The sequence below is a fragment of the Myripristis murdjan genome, chromosome 13 (assembly GCF_902150065.1).
Source record: "Myripristis murdjan chromosome 13, fMyrMur1.1, whole genome shotgun sequence".
Classification (NCBI taxonomy): domain Eukaryota; kingdom Metazoa; phylum Chordata; class Actinopteri; order Holocentriformes; family Holocentridae; genus Myripristis; species Myripristis murdjan.
In genome coordinates this window covers 15,537,971-15,548,873 of record NC_043992.1, presented here as the reverse complement: position 1 = coordinate 15,548,873, position 10,903 = coordinate 15,537,971, and positions in this window count along the sequence as shown.

Below are 10,903 nucleotides of genomic sequence, written 5' to 3'. Positions count from 1 at the left end.
TGAGGGGGCAGACAGAAATGTGACAGGGGCACATGGTGGCAGTGGGAGGGGGTTCTGGATAACTGTTTTCGTCATGGCAAAATCCTATTGATTTTGTCATGGAATTGGATTGCACTTTGTCAGGCCTCTACCCTAAGACCTATCCAACTATCCACCTGAAAGCTAAGCTCCTGCTGGTGTAGCTCTTAGGGTCACTGAGCCACGCAAACCCCCTGGCCACAATAAGGTGGCAATCCCTCAGGGAGAAAACTGAAAAACAAAACAATAAAAAAAAAAATATTCCTCACCCAGGTTATGTCAACTAACAACATGACATTTAACTTAATCGGATGGCCTACATTATCAAATATATTCGAATCCAACAATAACACTTCTCACTATTGTCAATATTAACGAAACTAAGAAAGGTAGGCCTAGTTATGAAAAAATCAATTCAGCAAGTCTTGAAAAATAAAACTGAAAATAAATAAATAAATAAATAAATAAATAAATAATAAAGAATGAAATAAAATATCCATCCAGATTTTGACAACCAACAACATCAAATTTATCTTAATCGGATGGCCAAATTCTGAAATAAATTTAATTATATAAATAAATAAAAGTAAGAATACCTCTCAGTATAGCCAATATTTACAAAACTAAAAAGGGCTGGCATAGTAGCCTATTAAAAAAAAAATCCATTCACAGTTAGGGTTTGGGTCTTTTGTGTGAAACGAGAAAACTGTGGAGAGCTGAAGGCTGGGGTCTGGAGCCGGTTTTATGTCGGGGTCACAGACAGACACAGGTTAGTCGGCTCTGAGCAGGGGACAGGCTTACATCTGTGCTTGTGGGATTGAGAAACACTCCACTCTGACAGACTAATACTGTGAGAAGAACAGTAGACTAGCCTACTCCCCAGCTGACTGAACAAATAAGCTACAGATGTTGTATTTACTTTTAGTTTTTGTTGTTGATTATCTCACGAATCGCTATGATAAATTCGACGGAGATTGGCAGCTTCGTTAAAGTCTACCGCTGTTATGCCGCTCATTTCGCTCTGCCCTGCTTACTGAGAAACCTGAAACAGGGTTATTTGCAGTGATTGGAGGGGGCGGGGGGTGAACGCTGCCGAATGCAGTCAGTGAGCCTGCACAGGTACACAGAGCATTCACTTTGTAGGGCAATCTATTAAAATGTTCTTTCTCAACTTTTAAAATTATGATTTGAGGGGCAGGACATTTCTTTAAGGGGCGTTGAGAGGGCTTAGATGAGCTCCTTGCATCCGATTTACTAAAAGAGAAACACATCCTTTAACACTATTGGAAGCAAGTTTGAAAGTAGCAACAAGCATGCCACGTGTTAACATGTATTAAATGAGGCAAAACAAACAAACAAACAAAAACCTTCAATATCTACTCCTCATTTTGTAATAATTTCCACAGATTTGTCTATTCATTTGCTTTTGTAATAAATTTGTTAAATTGTAAAGAGACTTTATAGACACCCTGTAGCCTATGCCGGGCGCTGTCCGGGGTGCTGGCGAGCTGCTGCCCGGGGCGCTGGCGAGCTGCTGCCCAGAGTCAATTTGGCCCAGCTTGGTGAGTATGGGGCGATGTTTGCTCAGGATTTTGTGTGAATTTGAGAGGCAGGATTTGCCTGTGGCATAGTTTTTGCAAGTACAGCTGAAGGTGGACACCAGCGGGAAACATGAAGTGCCTTAGAAGCGATGGCTAGGCGTATTTGAAATTTTGTCAGCCACAGAGAGCCAAAATGAATGAAGGAGGGCTTTACACTCAGGCTTAGATGAGCTCCTTGCACCCGATTTTCTAAAAGAGAAACACATCCTTTAACACTATTGGAAGCAAGTTTGAAAGTAGCAGCAAGCAAGCCACGTGTTTTGAAATCTGCTTGTTTTTCCCAAGTCAACTGACGTCAAGCGAGTGCAGTAGGCCTACAAGGCATTTCCCCATCAATCTGCGCTAGGGCCCCTATCACAAGGGCTTTGATTTGATTTGATGGGGCGGAGACGATTTGAAATCCAGTGTTCAGTTGACATTGCATGTGAATGATAATATTCTCGGCTGTTGATGGGAAAATAGTTTGAATATTGAATGATTTGGACTGGGTTATTCCTTAAAAAAAAAAAAAAATGTCATGCCATCTGTCTGTCTCCCTATGCCTATGAGAGACGCAGACACACACGATGAGAAAGCAAGAAAACAGGGTGTAAAGAGAGAAAAAAAAAACAAGCTGCGGTACAGTGGCTTGCTCAAGGCCACTGAGCCGGATATCAGAGAGGGGAGCAGGTGCCTGCCAGTTGAAACTTACCTGCATACCGGGGCGAGCGGCCGCTCCCCTCGCTGAGATCCGTCTCCCACGACAACAACCTTCGTTTCGGCGCTATTGCTGGCACACTCACGGTTTCAGCTCGCTTCTTGTCCTCGCAATATTGGCCTATAGCCCATCATCAGCACCAGCAACAAGAACAGAACGAGTAGGCTACACAAATATTTGTATTTTTCACTTTTCAAATGAGCTGTATTTGGACATGCCAGCCTTGTCTGGTCGATCTGCTGCCCCCTAGCATTGTGGCCAATGGCTGCGACGTTCCGTTTTGCAAAATTTCAACTTGATTGACCAGGATTGATGGCAGGATGGCTATTGAAGGGCTCTTGTGGCGTTAGAAGAAGGACTCTAAGACTGTGTGATTGTCTTCCCTTGCTGACAAAGTCATTGGCAGCGATGACAAGTCTTTGAAAAAGTTTGTAGGCTATGCAGGCAGCCCGCTTGGCAACGGTTGCTATGCATGTCAGGAATTCCAACCTGTCTGGCGCTGCAGTCCGCAATAAGAGAAGGCAGATGAGAGCAACACATCGAAAAATCAAAGGAAATTCAAGACAAGCTATGAGTTGGCTGACTTTTTTTTTTTAACTTTAGGCACCTCGTCCTGGGCTACTCTACACCTCCAAGTAGAAGGGACGACATGAAGCAAACGCCTGTGGCTGGACTCGAACCCGGGTCTCTGAGCTCAGGACTCAGCCTCAAGAAGTGGCACGCGCGCTACCAGGTGAGCTATACGGAAGGGCGCACTGCTGCGGCGCAGTTTGCTGTTTGATGGCGGCCTGTTGGGCCGTTATGACGCTATAGACCTGTGATCAGGAAATAGAATTGAAAGGTAGCCTGTGTATTTTTCGGCCACAGTGTTTGTCCAACAGACTACAAATGTATGGCATCTTCAGAACACACTACACAGATGTTTCTAAAGCTATGGCAAGGTATATTTCATGTCTGTAAAATGGATTCCACACCAGAGAAGCATCTTTTATGAAATACAGTGGCATGTGTTTGGACATGCCAGCCTTGGACTAAATACTCAATCACATAAATCGACCCGGTGACAAATGTTTGGACGTTTTCCTCGCCACTGTCCTTGAATTACAACAAGTCCATCTTTCTGCTGATGTGGCATTCTGCCGTCGTTCTGCATCGTACCTATCATTTGGAGGAAGGTTTTCAAAGTTGTGGTAGAATGAAGGGAGGTGGGATTCTTTCGTGTGCTGGTATTTTGTGCAGTGCAGGAGGCAACGGAGCTCCGTCTCCACCGATCTTTGGATGCAGAGTGAAAACGGTCAAGTAGATGCCGCATAAAACAAGTGCTTAATATGTCAACAATTCCATAAAACTACCGTGTACACTGTATTGTGAAAAAAAGAAGAATGCGTTTTAGTTTGACAATTAAAAGGTGCAATGACCAAAATAATCATTTAAAAAACGAGCCGGAAAATGATCATGCAGGACTCGTGTAACTGAAGAACTGAACTTGATTTTATTCAGTGGAGAAAAAAGGTGTTTGAAACTCGGAGTAGCTCATGTGTAAAACTGGCCGACGCTCTGCAGAGCTCCAAACCTCCTCTGGCATTAACATCAGCACAAAACTGAATTCAAGGCTGAATAGCTGCACGCAAACCTTATATCACCAAGCGTCATATAGAACGGGGTAAAGCACGCTGCCACTGGACTCTGGAGCGGTGAAAACGTGTTCTGTGGAATGACGCTTCTCTATCTAGCGGTCTGATGGATGAGTCTGGGTTTGGTGAATGCCAAGAGAACGTTCCCTGCCTGACGGTATTGTTTCAACTGCAAAGTTTGGTGGAGGAGGAATAATGCCTGTTTTTCTGGGTCTGGCCTCGGCTTGACTGGCACAGAGCCCTGACCTCAACCCCGTCTAACACCTTTGGGATGAACTAGAACAGAGATTATGAGTCACGCTCTCTTGTCCAATATCAGTGTCTGACCTCACAAATGCTCTTCTGGATGAACAGGCAAAAATTCCCACAGACACACTCACACACCAGAATCTTGGAGAAAGACTTCCCTGAAAAGTGTTCTAGCTGCAAAGGAGGGGCCAACTCCATAGTAATGTCTATGGATTTAGATGGATTAATGTGTAGGTGGCCCAATCCTTTTGCTCAGAAAATGGAGATGAGAAATTGGCCAAAGTTTTAATAAATCCCTCAAATTGTTTTTCATTCAGATTATCCTCTCAAATTTTGGTAAATATTCATTAATACATTAATGGGGTGTCACTTGCATGTTTGGCAAAGATCCCAGCAGGTGGTGCTGTAGTGCAGGAATTCAGAGCAGCATCACATTCAGCCAATATGAAATACAAATCCTATTAACAAAATTAAACAACCTTAATATTTCTGGAGACCTGTGACATAAGTGTAACCACTATATGTGTGTCCTGTGTGGGTTGTGACCTGTTGTATTGTTCTATGCTCCATTGCAGGCTTGAGAAGCTTGTGGTTGCAGCTACATTACAAATCTATTTTCAGGTAAAATTGTTTAGTCAGTGAGGAGTGTTAATTTATAACTGCAGATTTGCTTGGATTGATTCGGACATGGTGTGATTTTATGCTGTTTCATGAGATTTATTCCTCCAAATGAAAATGTATAGTACCTTATCAAGAGTGGAGAGTTGGAGTCTTGCTGATACATGCAGGTAAATGGGCATGTTGTCATTAAGCCTCATTTAGAAAATAACCATATAATTGCTACTGTATCATTCTATCATAAGGCCCTGCTTCACCTCCTGTCTTCTCCCTAACTGTTCATCCTTTTCATCTGTCCTCAGGGGTGTTGAGGTGAAAAGATGTGAATTTTCAAGCTTGCCAAAAGCCATTTGGGACCCTTCAGAGTGCTGACATTAGGCCCTGTTAACACCTGGTAGGACAATGCATCTCCACATGCATCTTGACTGCCCACTTGTGATCTAATGTTACTTTCCCGCTCTGTATGCAAGTAAACATGTATCATTTCCATTTGCAAAGAACAAATGCTTTGTGTTTTTGAGTTGAGGCAACAGGCATCTAACAAAGGGAGGCATCCTTGTTCACTCCAGCCTCATTTTAATGCACCATCAATTACTTAAGAGGTATTTCACATCTGTAAGTTATTACTGTCATTTCCTCTGTCACATTATGTTGTCATACAACATTTGAAGTGCTCTTAAAGAAATACAATAAATTATCCAATATCCCAAATGCCATTATTTTATTTTATTTCCATTCCACTTTGTTGCGAGGCATGTTTTTATGAGGTGCTGTCTAAATAAATGTTTTAATAATGATGATGCTGATGATGATGATGACATATATCTATCCTAAAAGCCTTCAGACCCCTGACCTACATTTAGGAAATAGGCTGTTGTCGGTAAATAGTTTCACATTATTACAAGGGCATAGTAAATGTACAATGAGTGACGCGGTAAATGCATGTAATGATAGACAGACACATAATCTGAAGAGGAAAATTAATTGGGTGAATTAGGAGCATTGTCTTCCGTTTCATTTTGTCCTAAAAAAGTTGAAACTCATTCTCAAAACTTATTATGTAGGAAAATGTAAATGTCTGAACACTAGAGTTTGTAATGCTCAACTCTAAGACTGTTGGGCTAGACACAATTCAATCATTCAGACTCAGATTATTTATTATTCCTGCAGGTTTGGGAAGGTCAGGTTTTCCGCTGCAGTGGATAAATCAACCTGAATCTGACGCTGAACTTGAATGTTTGAATGTGTGTGGGCAGGGGTTCTTCCACAGTTATGCCTCTGATGTGTGTCAGAAATTACATACAAGAGTAAAGATAAATAAATCAATAAAACCAGAGGATGATGAAACCAGTGTAGACAGTGTTTTTATTCATTAAACAGCTGCTTTATAACTATCCTGAACTTCAGTTTGCATTTGATCCATCAGGTGACAGTTCAGCTGTGCTGGGCAGTCAGGTATATTTTTTCTGTTGGAAAAGTGATGGTCTGGCCGATGTTGTTTACACTTAAAATGTGATGCGGACAAGTGTCCCAGGATACCTCCGAATGTGGCCTGAGCAATCACATCTCAAGATGCATTGAGGACACATTAACCTGCTTTCCACTGTTGCATCAAATGTGGGTGTGCAAGTGCGTGTCAAGGCTGGTTGCATTTCCATTATCACTTCCAGTCTTTGATTGCACCTTGGTGGGGCTATGTCAGGACCCGTTTCCAGGTGCTAATGGCCCACCAAATACCCGTGGGCCAGAGAAGGCTCTCTGAATCAAGGTCTGAGGCAGAGTTAAGGGTTATGGGTGGTGAGATGGGTGCAGCTGATAAGTACAGATCTCAGCAGAGCACCTCACTTTTGTAGCAGAAAAATAACAGAGAAAAGAAAAATAGAGAACAACTGGCAATACTGGTCAAACAAGGACATTAGGGCTCTGCTCACTATCTGGACAGAGGATAATGTCCAACATCAAATCAACAGTGTTTACCCAAATGAGGACATTATGCAATATGTAGAGAGAGCTGGCAGTGGTGGGGATCCAACACACAACGGGACCGGTCTACGAAAAGCTGAAAATGTAGTATTTAGTTCTGCAGCAGTTAGTTGGTGCCAGGTGTGCACACACATATAGCAGCCAGCTGACATGCTGCTCCGGCTGTCAGTTGGACGAAGAAGGAGGAAGATACCTCTGAAACTGTCAAGGTAAATAAACATCCCTTAAAAGGAACAAAAACGTCTTTCAGTTAAAGGGAAGACATGATGAATGTATTTGAACTATATAGATTTATAGTGAAGTCAGGCCATGCGTGTCGTTTTTAAACGTGCAAACCAGGGGCAATCGTGCATGAGCGCGTTTCAGCTTTAGGTGATGTGAGTGCAGGCCAGCAGGGGACTGGGGAGGGGGGCATTTTTTCTTTAGTACGATACGGAGCAAATTGCCCTAATGTGACTGGGCCCTCAGGATCTCATCCCAGTAGCGAGAGCCCTGAGCCACTGCGTCCTTGCATGCCGCCATCTTGCAACTACCTGAAAGGTTTAGCTTGTTTATAGTCAACAAGCACTTCTATACTGTCCAAAACAGTATTGGAAGGGACTCATTTTGTAGCATATTTTGAAGCAGATACTGTCCCCTATTTTCTCCTGATTGCCTTCCAACTGCCTCTAACCTCTCTTCTTGGAAGCATTTATCTCATGGTTCCAGTGATCACCTCACTGAACACAGAGCCAATGGGTGAAGCACTCAATTTTGTTGGCTGGAAGGCACAGCAAGTTTCCAAAATGCCTCAGTGAGTTTCCAAAACTCACAGGAACACTGTGTGAAAATATCAGCAATAGCAAAAGTTTGATTTCCCTCAGTGGAGGAACAGAAGTCCCAAGAGATTTAATTTATTTGGAGCAGGAAGACATTCTTGTTCAGGATTCACTTTGCTCCAGCACAGTATGAAGACCACTTCACACACACCATCATCTACTATCCACTACTTACTCTATCACACGGAAATAGACATATATAATAGACCATATTTCAGCACCATGGTCTCAAGATTTTGCTGCTCTCAACACATCAAAGTGTTTCATGCTTATATTTTAAGACATTTGATCTCAGTCCAAAATCATATTAAAGAAATGATGACGTGTTGCTTTCAGTGTACTTTCCTTGAAATCTAGCCTACCCAGAATGTGTGTCAACACAGTTTAGAAGCCATGGGTTCATAGTTTGCATGTTGCAGATGTGCCAATATTTACTTTTGCAAAAGGGAGAAGCTGAGGCATAAGGGTATGCTGTTTTGTCGGGGAAGTTGTAAAGTAAATGATCCGGATGATGCGGCAAATGGCACTTTTTGTCTCTAAGTCTCTTAATCACAGCTGGGGGTTGCATTCACACCAAGTTTCTAGATGACTCCTTTATCTGGTTGTTTTTTTTATAACATAATCAGGTTGTGATTTGTCACCTGCTGGTAAAACATAGTGACAGTGAGACAAATAATTTGCCTGCCCACATCTTCCAGTAGATACTTTGGAATTTTAACCAGTGTATTTACTGAGTGGGACTGCAGCTTTGAGCAAATAATGTAATGTTGATCTGTGTCAGAGTTCAGCTCTTTTGAAAGAGTGCATGGTTCTAACCACAGGGGGGCAGGAGAGAGGAGGACTGCTGCACTGACTGCAGTCAAGCCTGCATTTGGCACATCATCATGACCAGCTTAACTCAAACAGAGGTCTGCAGTCTACCTCTGCCATGGTGCACTGAAGTGAGTGAATCTCCTAGAATTGTATGGCTCAGCTTGTTGCCAACCATGCTATGAATTGTCAAATTATTATCCCCACTGAGTAAATACATTCTTAGCTCAAACATCACATACCCTCCACTTCTTACACATGCTGTATTTTAGTTGATACATACAGAATAACCTGTCAAAATCCTTGGTAAAGATGTTTGGGTTCATGTAAAAGCATTTCTAACCCCTCTCTATTTGTTTTGGCTATAACATGGGTGGTTTGGTTTTAGTAAAGAGGGGAATGACCCCCTGCATCTTGGGCAATGGTAGCTTTAGGACTACAAACAGGCCTTGGAACTGAGATGATCAATCTAACACCTACGCACCAAAACACATGTTGTACATACTGTCCCAACACAACCTCAGCACTTCAATATGTGCCATGTATGGTCAAGTCAAAAAATCTTGCCACACAAGAACAAAGGTCTTGACCCATTTTAACATATTTTGTCAATAAATACTATTTGAATATTTTTATTTCCTGCACACCCTAAGAAAATAAGTGGCTGTGCAGGAGGTGCCCTTTTTGCCCTGGTAATTTCAGTGTGCTGTACATGTTTCAAGTTGTGCATCCCCTGCGGAAAAAAAAGTTTATTAATATATATATATATATATATATATATATATATATATACACACACATACACTCACACACACACACATATATATATATATATATATATATATATATATATATTTTTTTTTTTTTTTTTTTTTTTTTTTTTTTCAACCTGGCTGGCTATTTTTAAAGCAACAGTTTTATGTTTTATTACCCATTAAATGTTTTTTTTTTTTTTTTTTTTTTTTTAAACAGCATTTAAACATGAACAGTGGCAGTTTAAATGCTCAAACCCTGAAAAGGCCATTGTTTATGAGTTTTGGTACCCACGCCTATCCATGTGGTGCTCTGTCCCACTACTTTACTAATGTGCTATAACAAACTTCACTCAGCAAAGTGCACTTGAGATAAACAGTGCACTCAGTAAACCACATTGTCTCATTGTCAAATGGCAAAATTGACTCATAAACCTGTGAGATACTGTTCCTATCAGTGTTCCTATCATAGAAATTGCCCCGGTGTATCCCAAATTTACTTGCCTTGGCCTATGTGTGTTTGTGGCTCTGTGTGTGAGCATGCTTGTTTGTATATGGACTGCCTTGTGTGCGCGCTGGCACTCACTGAAAGCTCTCCTCCCAGCAGGTGGCCACTGAACCCTCAACCCAGTCCCCTGCTAAGGGAAGCAGTTGGGGGGTGAGGTCCACTTCCATGGAGACGCATGGCCCTCACATCTTCCCCTCCCTCCCACAAGGCCTCACCCGTCACCCAGGCACTATAAAAAGTTGACACTCCCATTAGTTGTTCAGTCTCAAGGCCAACAGCACCAGGTAAGACAAGCGACTGCTGCAGCTGTAGCAGGGACTAAGGCTGAGTTGGCACTGAATACACAATAGGGAGTCAGTACAGAATCATTTGTGTGCCAATGTGTGTGTTTAAAAAAAAAAAAAAAAAAAAAAAAAAAAAAAAGTTTTATTTGGAAAGCACCACCGGGAACTGCTAGATGGAGGTTACAGTGTTCTTGTCTTTCAGTATTTATGAAGTTATGAAGTATTGCTTCTTTGGAAGGTGGAGAAGTTGATGTGTTAACTTTGACATCTACCTTGCAGAGAATGTTTCTCATTCTGTGATGATATTTCAGCAGTTATTTTCAGAGTTAATTTCAATATAATTCCTCTGGATGGAAATACTAACTTGGAGTGCAGAGAGCTGAATAGCTAATTCTTTGTTCAGGGCCGGCCCTGGCCTTTCTGGAGCCCTAGACAAGTTCCAGAGATGACGCCCCCACCCCACACCGTCCCTTTTAGTAAGCCACAAGATCCCTCTGTGCCTTACCCAGGGAGGGTCCTCCATTTTCCAGCTCATCGCACACCATTACATCATGTACCACATCCACCATGTACTACATTAGGCTGCAACACAGTTAATTAGTTTCATCAACTCCCATTCTGTCACACACAAAATACTTGTAAATTCTAAACTAGAAATAAGACAACTTCATTACTGATTAACAGCACATCTTCCTCATTTCTTCATTCAAGTAATACAAATATCCAAACTGTGTGATTATAATCACTAAACAGATGAATATATTTGATGTATTGTGATATATTTTACCTTTTTGTCTACACTACATTATCTATTGATCAGCCAATTTATTGGCTTTAAAGGGAAATGTCATCATGTCACAGTAACCTACAAAATACAACCCCTTTGTTTAAAAGGAGGAGGGGAGGGGGTGAAGAAATATTTGACTGGACT